Here is a 14009-nt window from a genome sequence, read left to right as displayed (position 1 = left end):
TAGCAGGTGCATTCAATAATCAATAATCAAAATCAATAATATAATGTTTGCAGATTTTAAAGGACAGAAACAAAATACAAAGATGTATGAGCTGTAACCTCACCAAGCTCTCCACTGTACAGTATACCTGTGGACCAGTAACTGTTTACATTTTGTTCTTGAAGTTTTAGAGCCAGCCAACTATATCCAGTACAATATTGCACACACACATACAGTAAATTCATGCACTGTTTCTGTATATCTAGAACCTGACCATAGCAGAAACTTGCTGCTGAGCAAATTATACCCTGTAGTATTGAAGTTACGTTGTTACATGCTGTCTGAAGGTGGTTTGATAAATGTGTTAACTACATGTAACTCTACGCTCAACGCTCTTGTCGTTTAAAAGAGAACTAATTGACACTTCAGATTACGATGACATAATCAAGCTTTTCAAGTCAAAGCCCAGAAGACTCCATCGCGTGCAGGTACCGGTAGGCTAATAGTAGCCGCAGGTAAGCCAGTGATTTTCTTTTTCTTTTCTGGCTCGCTGTGGCATGTTATGATGGAAGTTACGGTGAAGAGATTCTGAATTATAACATACTAGAGGTTTCGGGTCCCGAGCCGAGACTGTTCACCACAGTGCCACCCAGGCCCCTCACAACATTCATTAAATGAGTCCCTTGACCAGAAACATGAAACTGGAATCAAATGTGATTGGCTATTGACCGGTAGTAGCCAATCGGGTAGCTATTCCATTGAGTCCTCCCCCACCAGCTACGTCTATGACTATAAAGGCTCTCATTCATTGAGGGCTCCCGTTTGCCCATTTCATTTGTTGGGTATTGATTACAGGTCAGGACCAATGGCAGCCCAGTGGGTTTGGCTGAGAAGACAAACATCAGTCAGGGCTGAAAAGCAGCGCTGTCATCATGAGGGAGGGCCAGGCAAGGGGGCAGTGCAAACAAGACCTCTGATGTCTGATCATTTCAACATGAGAGGATAATCCAACAACAACAAAAACAGCACCAGGACCTGTACTGGGAAAATATAATCTTAAGTGTTATGCTGATACACGGACTACACCTGTATCCTATGCAATGTATCTTTCACAGCCATCCCTAATGGTTTTCCCCACTGGACCCAGAACTTCCCCTACCCATCTTGTAAGTGTCAATATGAAAGACAATATGTTCACGTAGGTGTTGAAGGAGACCAGTATACAGTATGCATTCCTCAGGCTGCACCCATCCCTTGAGTTCAATTAGGCACATAGGCCCTAGAGTCTAAACCACTAGGTTCCCCTTTCCCTTGTCTGACCTGACCATGACCCTGTAGGGATGCTGTGTTGTTGTCTGGGGCCCTCAGTGAAAACCACTAGATCTGCATCCTGACATCTTGAACCTTGCAAAACCTTACAAAATCTGTCAATGTTACATCCTGATAACGCCACTTTTAGGGAACTGTTTGATACTCACTTCCTCTTCTTAATGTCTCCACAAACCCACTGAAACGTATAAGAAGCCTTTGCATCCTGCTTCAAACTGTCATTGTCATTCTCTGCCGTGACCCTGTTCATGAACAGTCTGAATAAATTCTCTTTGTTTTGTACTTTTAAATCATTTTGAGCTCTTCTATTCTCTGAACAAAGTGTTTTCTTGTTCTTTGTGAGTTTTTCCACCACAGACCCCACCCCATGAGTGGCCTGCATGATGTGCTCTGTAGTCTGTACGCTAAAAAGGCGTTGGAGGCGACAACATGTCAATGTGAAATTACATCTTCGTCAGGTCTTGACCTGTCAGATGTAATCTGACATCGAAGCTTTGTCGTTTTTTTCTGTGCTTTTCAAAAAAAGACTCCAATCATCCGAGTTGCTGGAGCGTCTTCTTTATTCAGTTGTATGTGTCCGTTCCCGAGACGCACCGGATCAGCCTGATTTCGGCTTGAGGTACGGTGGAACATCCCTTTAATCCAGAACAGCGCAGCCTGATGTCTGATCATTTCAATGAAACGTCAATATGAGGGGATAATCCAACCCTCACCCCATGAGTGACCTGATGTGCTCTCGTCAAAACAGAACTATGGCAGTGGTTCTCAACCTTTTCTGGCAATGACAATCTTCCTATTTCTCAATATAACAATAACTCATTTTTCAAGATTTTAAAGAAAAAGTGCCATTAACTTTTTTTAACATACATTTTTATTATCATAAAATATGAATGTTGTATCATTAATATGTGATTTCCCAGGTATCAATGCTGGTCTCTCAGAACACATGCCAAATGCTAGGAGGGCTGCAGGTGCAGGTGCCAGGGACCCTGGCAGCTACCCTGTCCAAACACCAGGGACCTGCAGAACTCAGCGTGACAGCTGCTAGGACAGATGAACCAATCATCATGTGTGCACAGCAACATCCGGACTGTTAGTTCAATTGAATGCTTACGTTCAGAGTTAAATTAACAATGCCTGTTTGGCTGTGTATGATGTGGGCATGCTGGGCTGGCCCTCACCTTTCAAAGGATTACTTTAGGGTTAGAGATAGGGATACGGTACGGTTATAGATATGGCATTGTTGGGGGTAGTCTATTGTAATCAAAGTTTACTAATGAAAACACCTGCATCTGTGTGTGAGTGAGTGAGTGTGGAGGGGCATGAAAACAGATATGTATAGTGTAATGATGTGCATGTCTAGCACATCATAAACTGGTGATTATTAGCACCTTCTTCTCACGAAAACTACAAATTATTATTTACACCTGCAAACCTGTGACATGACAATAAAGATTCTGATTCTGCCTGACAAAAAAGATGAACATGAGAATGAATGATTGATGCTTGAAGGATGTAAACGTAGATTCCAGAAAATGTGTAATTTCTGTCTTATGGCATTTCATTCAACACCAGGGAAGAACAGAGTATAAAGTATAAATGAGCATTAGAGGGAAATTTCACTTTCAAAAAAACTTTCAGCCAAACACGGCCATGCAGCTCACGTATTAAGAGGACAGTATAAGTCACCAAAACCAAGAATGTGTGATTTTGATTAATCTATCATGGGTAAAATGGAGTTTGAAGTTTCAATGTTTGTATAGGAAGGGGGTGTGTGTGTGTGTCTACTAAAATGAATATCTAAATAATGAATCAAGAAACTTAAAAACTGTCTAGGGTGTTCCCAAAAGCCTGATTAGACGATCAAATTATCAAAGGTTTTTATGAAAGTGAAATATCCCTTTAAGGCCTGAAGTGTGCATGCATATGCATTAAAATACACCTATCACAGTATCCTACCACGACGAAAGGGAGCTTTTGAGCCTCATTTGATGCATGCAGAGCCAAATCAAATGGATGGAGGGGAGGAGGGGGTGTAGGGATTATAGCTTAGCGTTCAGTTGCCTGCTGGTTGTGTAATTGGCAGTAAAGTGAGAACTCTCTGCCCACAGCAGTGTGACTATGTCCCTCCTCTCTTGTTCTTCTGACTTGTTTGTGGTTTTCTCAGCTCCCATACAGCCAGAGGTCAGTCACATGGACCACAGACTGTTGCTGAAATGCAGAATACAGACTCTTCACATTAATCGTACCTATATTAAAAAGTGGCCACAAATCAATCGCTTCTTCTGTATTTCTTCCATATAATAAGCAGCAGGTCAGCAGCAGGTGGCAGGGTTTCAGAGGGTGTTTAGTCGTTTGTCAGGAGCACGGAATTGTATTTAAAATAGTGTTTTGGATGCTGTTGCAGTTTTATTAACTTATACGTTGAGGAAGTCATTGTTTTGTCTAGTGGTATAATTCCCACCCATCTTACTTTAGTCTCTCTGCTATAATGTTACGTCTTTGCTTCATAAAACTACTAGAAATACCACTGGCAGTAGGAACGGAGCGCAGGTAAGATCGGCCTCAAGCTCAATGCCAAGAAAACAAGTAATGGCATTTAACACAAAAGTGTTACAAAACCATTGCCACTGTCAACCGGGACAGTGCAGGACAGTGCAGTGGTGTCTGGACTGTTTCGTCGGATGGGCAGAACAGAAAACGTGGACCTCTACGGAGGCCTCCGGCGGGCCACAGTCTCCACAGACAAGGTCAGAAAGAGAAGGACGAGGGCAAGACAATGAGTCAGGCATCCAGAACTGGCAGTGTGTGTAAATTGACACTGTGGGATCCAACCCAAGCTGTAGCTTGGAAGGGGAAGGAGGCACACCACCTATAGTCACACTGCAGTACACTGCGGCAGAACTCAATACCCTGATGCTAGGGTGTACAGGGCAGAGATTCAGGAGTCCCCAGGGGTGTCACAAGGGGGTGAAATGCCTTAATTATTTTATACTTTAGCTATTGAAAAATAGCAGATATACAAGCTCTGCGAGCTTGTAGATCTGCTATTTTTGAAAAGTTGTGAAAAAGTGTGCAAATCTTTGAATATGTGTATTTATTTTTGAAGCGAACATTTGTAACTCAAATTTTGCTTCTGGGGGGTCCCTGGAACTAAATATTTTGAGATGGGGGTTTTTGGGGGACCATTTTGGGGGTCCTTCACATGAAAAAGTTTGAGCAACACTGACATAGAAACAAACCCCCTCCCCCTATGAAGAACAATCATGGGGGACCCGCAGTGAATCCTTGTACCCAGGGCCCAGAATTTGGTGCGACACCCCTGGGAGTCCCGTGTCGGTATCGGCTGGTCCGCACTCTAGCGTCGCTTCGTAAAAAACCTGTCCCCGTCGAGTGCCCTTCGAGTGCCATCAACTGCATTAGTGCTGTGCCTTTTTAACAAGTGCATCGCCATAGAAACCATTAGCCGTAGGGTCAGGTCAGCTCTTCCATGCAGAATGTAAAGTAATTGTTGTGCAGATGTGCTCGTAGAGCCCAAAAAACGAAGAAGAGGCAGAGGTCACAGCGCCATAAAGAGACGAGAGAGATTTCAGAGATATTCTGGGGGCGAGAGAGACTGGGACAAATGGATGCTGAGACAGAGAGAGAGAGTCAGATGATGAGCTTGGTGCTCTTTGGCGAGGCACTGAACGTGGTCCGCATATCCATCGATCTAAAATCATCCCTGTATGAACGGCGTACATGCAGAAACAGTGGCTCAGCACAGGAGCACGGCTCAACCTAGAGTGAGCGATGAATAAATAGAGCTGAAATACCAAGGAGGAATAGGTTCCCACTTGGAGGTAACATTTCCGCCTCCGTCGACTCATACATTAAGTCAAAGCCCTTTAAAATCACAAAGCAATCCGTTTTCAGATGTACACCTGCCTTGGGAGTACGGGGAACTTGTTAGAAGAGAAGACAGTGAGCTTGTTAACTTCAAATTTGATACTATACTACAGCACCAAGCTTTGCAATGCATATAGAGAATAGGTTATAGGTTCGGTATTTGTAGTGCGTCCCCCATCCAGGTATTGGCACTGGCCTGGGGCGCAGTATGCAATGTAAACTACAAATGGTGTTATAAATAAACCACTAGAGAGAGGATGGTGAAGAAAACATGTTTAAATGATACAAAAGTTCCTTTATCATTCAAGACACAGATACACACACACATGCACACACAAGCGCACACACGTGCTATGGTGTTCTGAAGTTTAATAATAAACACATCTCATCTCCATTAAACACACATTGAGTCCCTTGATGTCTCATGGTGTGTGTTAGCCTATCAGAAACAAATCAAAGACACAGTGTGTCATGTGACAAAGCTCTCCTTGCTTCCTTCTCCCAGGGGGGTCTGGAGTCTAAACAAACATTACAACAGTCTCCGTGGGGGATTAGGCTAAAGATGCAGCAGTGTAGCACAGACGATATGCAGCTTTAATTGTCTCTTAAATTAAACACGCAGCGGTTTGTCTGCAAATCTCATAATCCTCCTTCACTTCTCGGCGCCCCTTATCAATCACAGGTGGAAAATCTCCCCTAAAATAAATGTGTTTTTCCTTCTCTTTGCGGCTCTGCCACCACTGCTCAAGCTAGTATGCAAAGACAGAGTGTGTCCAATCAGAAGTTTGCAAACACACACCGTTTTTCATCAGCGCGGGTAATTTATTAGCTAATTAGTATCGATAAAAACCCACCGCTCCTGAAAGTCAGTGATTAGTGCTTCTGTGCGCTGATGAAATTCATCATTGCCCCGACTCTGGGAAGACGCATTTCACTGCACAGTCTATAAACAGACCCAAAGACCAAGATGGAGGGCAAGTAATGAGAGTGGAATGATTGCTTTAATTTCTAGCTCGTGTTCAGTCAATAATTCCATGGAGGTGTGGTTAGAGCACGAGGCATGCATGCATGGCCAGTTGATGAAGAGTATGGGTCTCATAAACTGAAGGTCTCTTGTCTTGCCATCCTCAGTGTTCATTTAATTTTGAGAGTGTACAAATTAACGTTTTTTCACACTCTCATAGTTAAATTACAGTATGTTGACTGCAGTGTACATACACTGCATTGCAAAGGGTTGTGGTTTATAGCATGGCTTATGCTGTCAACACTTGTGATGAGACATTGTGTGCTTGTGACCGTGTTAAACGGTTAAGGTCACATAATGCAAGGTATATTTTCGAAAATATGTTTTCTTACCTGAGAAGATGAATCATACGACGTTCAGAAACAGGGTGGCCGTCGAAAGAGAAGAGAAGAGAAGAGAAGAGAAGAGAAGAGAAGAGAAGAGAAGAGAAGAGAAGAGAAAATTATTAGTTCAAAGTCAAACTACTTGTGAAATCACTGAGGAACAATCATAATCATCCATAATCATAAATGTGAGCCTCCGTTGAGAAAGCAGCTTAAAGGAAGGCCTCTGGAGAGAGCTTAAAACAGCACCTGTCACCCCAATGCAAATGGGCACATTATAAGAGGTGAGGCCACAGACACAGGGAGGCCTCAGTCAAGCTCAATGAGCCTTGCACCTCAAGTATTCTGCTACTGTCATTAGCCATTAATACAACTGGAGAAAGTTCAATGAGACAGAGAGGCCCTGTTTCATTATGTACAGCTGCATTTATGGACACGTCCTTCACATCCAGCTAAATGTGACTGTGATGATCTCAATGTGTACATTGGCTAATGCACAAAATGACAAGGGTGGAATTAAATCGAGTTAAGTAAAAAAGGCTGAATAAAACTAGATAATGTTCATGCTGGTTTCCCTCAGCAAAGTCATGGATATACTCCAGGCATTGACAACTTTACTTTCAGGTTGCCCGACTGGGCAAGTGCTTGAGAAATATAACCCATATTCGTATTCATAACTATGTAGGTATTTGGCATAAATATCTCCAGAAAGTGTTAAACTGAATGGAAATTCAAATTGTATCTATATCATTTTATAATGGATGATTTAATTTTCGGGCAAGTGGGCATGACCTTTGGGCAAGTAGAACATGATGTGCATGTTTCCCGAGGGGCAGGTGCCTCTGAGACCTTAGTGCCATCCCCTGTACTCGCTTACACACATACAGTGTGTGCATGTTGGTCTATCACTTAATGACAACATTCATTCTATAATCCCTAACTCTATAGGCAGAAATGGCTCGGGTCTGGGGGCTGGAAGGGTTACAGTACTTTAATCCTTACTGCACAGCAATTTGCCCTAACTAAAAACTGTCCGTAATTGTAACCCTGACCCCCCCCCCTAGCAAGTGTTCATGAGTGTTTCTCACAGCATCCTCTCATCACTGGCACTTCACAGATCAGTCCCAAGGCAGCCACACACACTAGAATGACTAGATCATCACTCACCTAATGTGTATTTATCACCATAAGCATTGCACATCGTCATGACGACACGACGGCAACGAAATGAGATGAGACGCACAGCAAGTGCATAAATCACCAAGACGTATGTCTCTCTCTCTCTGTGTCTCTGTGTCTCTGTGTCTCTCTCTCTCTCTCTCTCTCTCTCTCTCTCTCTCTCTCTCTCTCTCTCTCTCTCTCCCTCCCTCACCTCACCTCTCCCCATCCCTCTGGCAACCAGATGAATCTCCAAGTGTCTCGCCTGTTTATTGTGTGTTTTAATGGTATCTGTGTACTGGGGGAGGTCTTTGTGTTGTGGAATTGAGGAGATGACAAGGCACAGAGAGGAGATAAATTCAAAAGCATAGTGTGTCAAAGCCAGAAGTGAAATTTATTTTATCAAAGAAGAAGGCATGGAGGTGGATTATAATTTATAAATGGTGCATGTACTGTATATAGCGTTTCTTATCCAAAGTGCTTTACATAGATTGTGAATTACATTCACACACACATTCATAAACCGATGGAGGAAACCATGCAAGGCACCAACCGGGATTCTTGCTCAATGACACTTTGACACTAACTCTCAACATTAGCCCGGGATCGAACTGGGAATCTCGCGGTTCACCGTTTGACCGCTCTACCGGCCACTCAAGCACTCTACAGGCCACTCTACCCCCTGAGCCACTGCCGCCTACAGTATATACTGTAGTGTCTCTTCTTCTAGAAAGAGAAATGCTGCTGTGGACTGAGACAGGCAATATCATCTGACCCAAGTTTAATGCTAATTGACATCATTCCATCAACTGCCAGTGTGCATGGGCAGCTAGCTGAGTAGGTAGAGAAGGTTGCTGCTTCTCCCCCAGTCTGCCAATCTGTTTCTAAGTGTCCCTAACTGCTCCCCGGGCGCTGTGCGTCCACTGCTCATAATAGTTAGGATGGGTAAATGCAGAGGACAAACTCAATTTATGTGCAAATGTACTGTTACAAATACCTCAACAGCAACAACATTAGAAAATCCAATTCACCTATACTCACCCACAGGCCAAACGTCTAAATAGCTGCTGTGCATAGTGTTTGTGTTGCTAAACATTTTCAATTTTCCACATTTATGAGGGGAAAACAATGCCTCTTTAACATCCTGGAGTGAGTCATTTGAGGCCATGCCTGCAGTGCAATGCATAAAACTAGGGATGCACCCATATGGAAATTTTTGGCCGATAGAGATACCGATGTTCATTTTTAGTATTATTTAGTCTTATTATTCCCCCTTTTGTTTTTGTTTTTAGATTTGTTTTGAAGCTTTTTTGTTGATAGGACAATAAAATATCTTCATTATAAGAAATAACTGTTCAGAATCTATACCTTGGTGTGTTGCTGATAACCAACACACTGACACAGAATGTATTTATGAAAGAATATCAGCTACTGCCATCGGTGAATGTCAACTTTATTTGCTGATAACGATATTGACCGATAACACCAAATATTGGCCGATACTCCCTCCATTAAACTGTTTTAACTGTTCTGCCTCATGGTGACATTACTGTAATGCTATTGAACAAAAAAACTAAAAAACTCCAATGAGATTATGTTATTCTGATCTTCAGTTCATTTAAGCTGCAGACTTGACAGGTGTCAATTAAAGAGAGAGGGGAGAAAGTTATCTCAGAACAAAAATGATCTTTACCATATATCTGATATAAGAAAGAAACAAAGGATGGATTCTGGCCTCCTTCCAGTTTGCAAAGTACATATTAAAATACTCTGGATGGCTTTCAAGAGTGTTTACTAATAGACAATCTGTTCTAATTTTTCATAACTATCTATCTAAAATCTTGGCTTGCCACATGCTCTGTATTTCAAGTAATATGTATATACAGTAGGTGCAAAGAAAGAATGCAGCAATATCAAGTGGCCCGGTGCAAAATGTACAAAAATACCATCTGCAACAACACCATTTCGCTCTGACAGCTGACTCTAATTGCCAGAAACAGATTGAATTGAATTCTAATGTGAACCATTAGTCCAGGAACTCTGCTGTGACAGATGAAGGCAGGACACTCCACCTGTCTCATCTCCCTTCTCCATCTGCCTCTCCTCCTACACAGTCAAATCCACGGTGTTGTCCGTTTTGACACTCATGGAATTGAAATTGACTGGATTTTACAATGTGCTGTTGCTGTATGTTCGCAAACCAACCCAAGACATATGGTTATCGCTCACTTGGTCGACCTTTATACGCTAGGACATTGGCTCTCAAAGTGGGGTTCGGGGACCCCCAGTGGTCCTTGAGGGAGTTCCAGGGGGTCCCCAGCTAAATGATAGTTAGCAACCAAATGGAACCTTATGTTTATGTAACTCTGAAAGTGTACAAATGGAACCAAATGGACCTGTTAGGGTCAATTTGGTTCCATTTCTACACTCTCAGAGTTAAATTAACATTGATTTTACAATAATTTATGAATTGGGGTCACAGAGATAGAAATGCCATAAAATGGGGGTCCAAATGGGGCGCCTGGTGGCCTAGTGGACCAGGCTCATACCATATAGGCATTGCCATTTCGGCATCAATGCCTGTCGGCTTCACCAGTTCGATTCCCGATCCGGGCGACCTTTGCCGCATGTCACTCCCTGTCTCTCCCCCATTTCCTGTCAGTCTACTGTCCTATCCAATAAAGGCAAAACAAATCTTAAAGAAAATGGGGGTCTGTAGCCTAATGTATGTCAAACTGGGGGTCCCTGAAATTAAAATGGTTGGGAATGGGAATCCCTGCAAGAGCTGTACAAATCTTCTCTTATGGGGGTACCTGGCGTATCTTTTCAAATGTCACCATCCTTGACATGAAAAAGTTTGAGAACCACTGCACCAGGAGGCTCAACAGATGTAAGCAGCTTTAAATGAAAGACACTTTGACTGACAGAAGGATAAAGCACTGTGGTAAACTGCTGGTCTTCTCGCTACGTAAGAGAGCCCAATGTGAACACATGTGGTCGGGGCTTGTACTGTACCGTATGTATGAACAAACAGGTCATTATCTCTGGCCTGCCAGGCACAAGGCAAGGGCCTCTAAATTGCTCTCATATGAGGTAAGTTAGAGTGTTTAAAGCCTAGCCTAGGCTTGTCAACAAGTAAACACCCAGTAACCTACTCCGTGTGTGTGCGTGCGTGCGTGCATTTAGTACGTGCATCCCTTCAGGAAACACATCACAGGGAGCCAAAAGTGTTAACAGAGGGCGAGAAGGTGAAGACGGGGATGCGTCAGATGGAGACCAGATTGATGGATGATGTACAACAGGGACATTGTTGTTCATCAAGCTCATCTCTCTGTCTCCAATTAAAGGCCGCTGAGTGGCAACTTAAGCGGTTGGTTCATCAGAGACGGCTGCCAGCTCCACTCTCAGTCCACAGTTCTATCTCTACCCACGCACTGTGAAAACTTTGCTGAAACACTATTGATCTTCCTCGGTGACGTCCAGCAGGCTGCGCTCTAAAAATATCCATAAGGACAGAAAAACAGAATAGAGAAAAAAGGATTTCTGTTCCAATATCAGATTGTAATAGGAGGTACCTGCAGAACTAAGAAATGCTCTGAGCTGAAATGTTGGAATTTGATTTGGCATTCCTTTTATCTGTGTACAAAGATTCTCATCGTTTTTTTGTCAGCAATTCTGTACAGATAAGCTTTCTTGAGAAACTAAAATTATATCTCTCTGCCCCTTCAAATAACAACTTGGCATTCTTCCGTGTAGAGAGGGCGAGGGACTGTATCTACAGGCGACTCAGCATTTCTCTCTGTGTGAGAAGCTTGACACATTGTGACATGCCATCTAGGCAATAGTGCTTTAATCAAAGTGTCAACCCTAGAGGAGCCTTGTTATAGACAATATAGTATACTACTGTATATATAGGGGAAATCTGGGTGGCGCAGGGGTTTCCTGGCTGTTTTTGGAGATAAAACAGTTAAAAATAAATATCTTTGAATGTAACCTTTGGTATTACACATCAGACAAACAAACAAAATCTTATCCAAACGATGGCAGTGAATTGAATTAATCAGGGTGTTGCCTCCGCTTAGAAGAAAATCAACTTGAATCTTGTCTCTGTTTGTCTCTGTTCCAAAATAAGAATTAATAACTTGTCATCAACTAAATTGTATGCTGTGCCTCCTGCCAATGATATGACAGGGAGACAAATTGATATCTGAGAAAAGACCAACCTGTACAATCCAATTATGCTCTCATTCATGTTAAAATAAAACAGGCAAAAGAGAGAAGGCAGCTCACAAAGTAGAAACTGTAATACCTGTAGGCTATACTGCCAATACTGTCCAGGGCATTCTCACTTCCAAGGTGTAAAATTTTGCCGCTTGGCTCCTTACCGATGGGTGCCCTTTTGCTTCAACCATGTTGACGCAGAAGGAACGATCATTAACCCATTTAGGTCTAGAATTATTTAATGCTTTAACTATTGAAAAAGATCAAATGTACAAGCTCACAGCGTGCCACCGAGTGCCGCGCTGCGAGCTTGTAGATCTGCTATTTTTTTGATTTTTTTTTTTGCTTTGAATATATATTTTTAAAAGGGAACATTTTAACTCAAATATTTGCTTCTGGGTGGTCCATGGAACAACATATTTTGAGATGGGGGTCCGCAGCCAAATACATATAATTTTGGGGGTCCTTGACATGAAAAAGTGTGAGGACCACTGATTTAGAAGAAGGATTTGAAGATATTTATATAATCGGGTCAAATATATTCAAAGAATTGCACAAATGTTCACGATTTAAAAAAAATAGCAGATCTACAAGCATACCTGCTATTTTTACATAAAATAATGGTTAAAGTGGTTCAAATCCAAAGTGACACAGATTTGCGTTCAGGCCTATCTTTGAGCTATGAAAGTCTGCAGAAGAAGGCTTCGCACAGCTCAGCATGGGCGCTCACTCAGCTATCAGCTCAAGCTTGCTTCTGATGGTGCGCCCGCCTGCATTGTAAAACACTTTTAAAAAATTAGTTTAACATGTTTTCAATGACATTTCCAATGAGTCAGTCTTACTACTGCACTATGCCCGTGGCATCACTCTCACCCCAAGGTGCCAGTTGTCCCCCAAAACTCGTAAAATACTGCCGCCAGGTCATCTGCCCATGGGGGGATGAGAACGTGAAATAGCAACCTTACTAAATCCCGGATCATGTTACTTAATTAAAAGCTTATATTTATTTAGCCCCCTTCTGCCACCATAATTTGACTTTCTCCCGCCCCCTTTGAACACATTATAAAGTTTGATACAACATCACAAAAAGAGGATTTGATTCCTATTGGAATAAGATGAAAGGAGGTATCCAGATTCTGTTCCCATTCTTCTGCAAAGGGTCATTGAACCTTTGTTCAGCCACAGTTGCATTCACCGCTTAAACCCTGAAGTACTTAGTTGAGCAAGTCCCCCAGGGGTCTATCCTTGGGACCCTCCTTTTTTCACTCTCTGAAAATATCTGATCTCTAAGCTCATGTTGTGAGCTTTAACGTCGCCTATTATGACATACAGTACAGTACCAGTAATAAGGACGCTAGGGTTCATGTGGTTAAATAGGCCACGCTGGCCTTGTCGACTCATAAAGTACATCCATGTCAAAACATTAGCCTGCTTGGAAGAAAAACACAAAACATTCATTCTTCTTGCAGTATGTTTCACATTACGTGAGCAGGGGCAGGGAGTGTGCATTTATAAAGGGGATTTGAGGCCGAAATGAAAGCTTTTGTCAATTAGGCTTGGGGATGAGATCACAGTTATTTCTCTGTTTGCTAATAAAACACCTTGTGGAGTGTGTCATGGAGCGAATGAGTCAGACTGTGGAGGTGAGGCGGAAGGTGTTGTGATCGTGACAATTATTCTCATCACTGCCCACGGTCACCAATGGGAACACTTCCTCCAATTATCTCTAAGTACGACCTCCGTGTGCTCAGTAATCTTAACATAGTCTGCCTGTCAATCAGTGGCAGTGGTGAGATGAGAGCAGCCATCCACATGCACAGATTAGGACCTACCGTATCACTCCCAGTACCGGCAGGCTGGTACAGGATGGAACACGGACACTTTTGTTAAGTGATTATCTGTCAAAACGAGTGCTCAGAGGATTGCGATAAGCGAAGAACTGGACTGACAGTTCACCGCTTCAGCCTTACAGTACCGATGTCACACTGCCACATGACAATGTGACAGTCGTGCATGAACGGACTGTCTAAATGCAGGAGGTACGGCAATGCATGGTGATGAATGCGATATACTGTACGTACCTGATA

General features: G+C 42.7%; 1 protein-coding gene across 1 annotated transcript in view; it reads right to left on the bottom strand.

Moving 5' to 3' along the window:
* sorcs2 (sortilin-related VPS10 domain containing receptor 2) overlaps positions 1–14009 on the bottom strand; it is a gene marked incomplete at both ends in the record, with an annotated part of 274152 nt that overhangs the window by 77235 nt on the left and 182908 nt on the right. The gene's annotated exons all lie outside the window — the stretch shown is intronic.

This window comes from Nannobrachium achirus (genome assembly GCF_963921795.1).
Source record: "Nannobrachium achirus genome assembly, chromosome: 14".
NCBI lineage: Eukaryota > Metazoa > Chordata > Actinopteri > Myctophiformes > Myctophidae > Nannobrachium > Nannobrachium achirus.
This window is presented reverse-complemented; position numbering and strand designations above follow the sequence as displayed.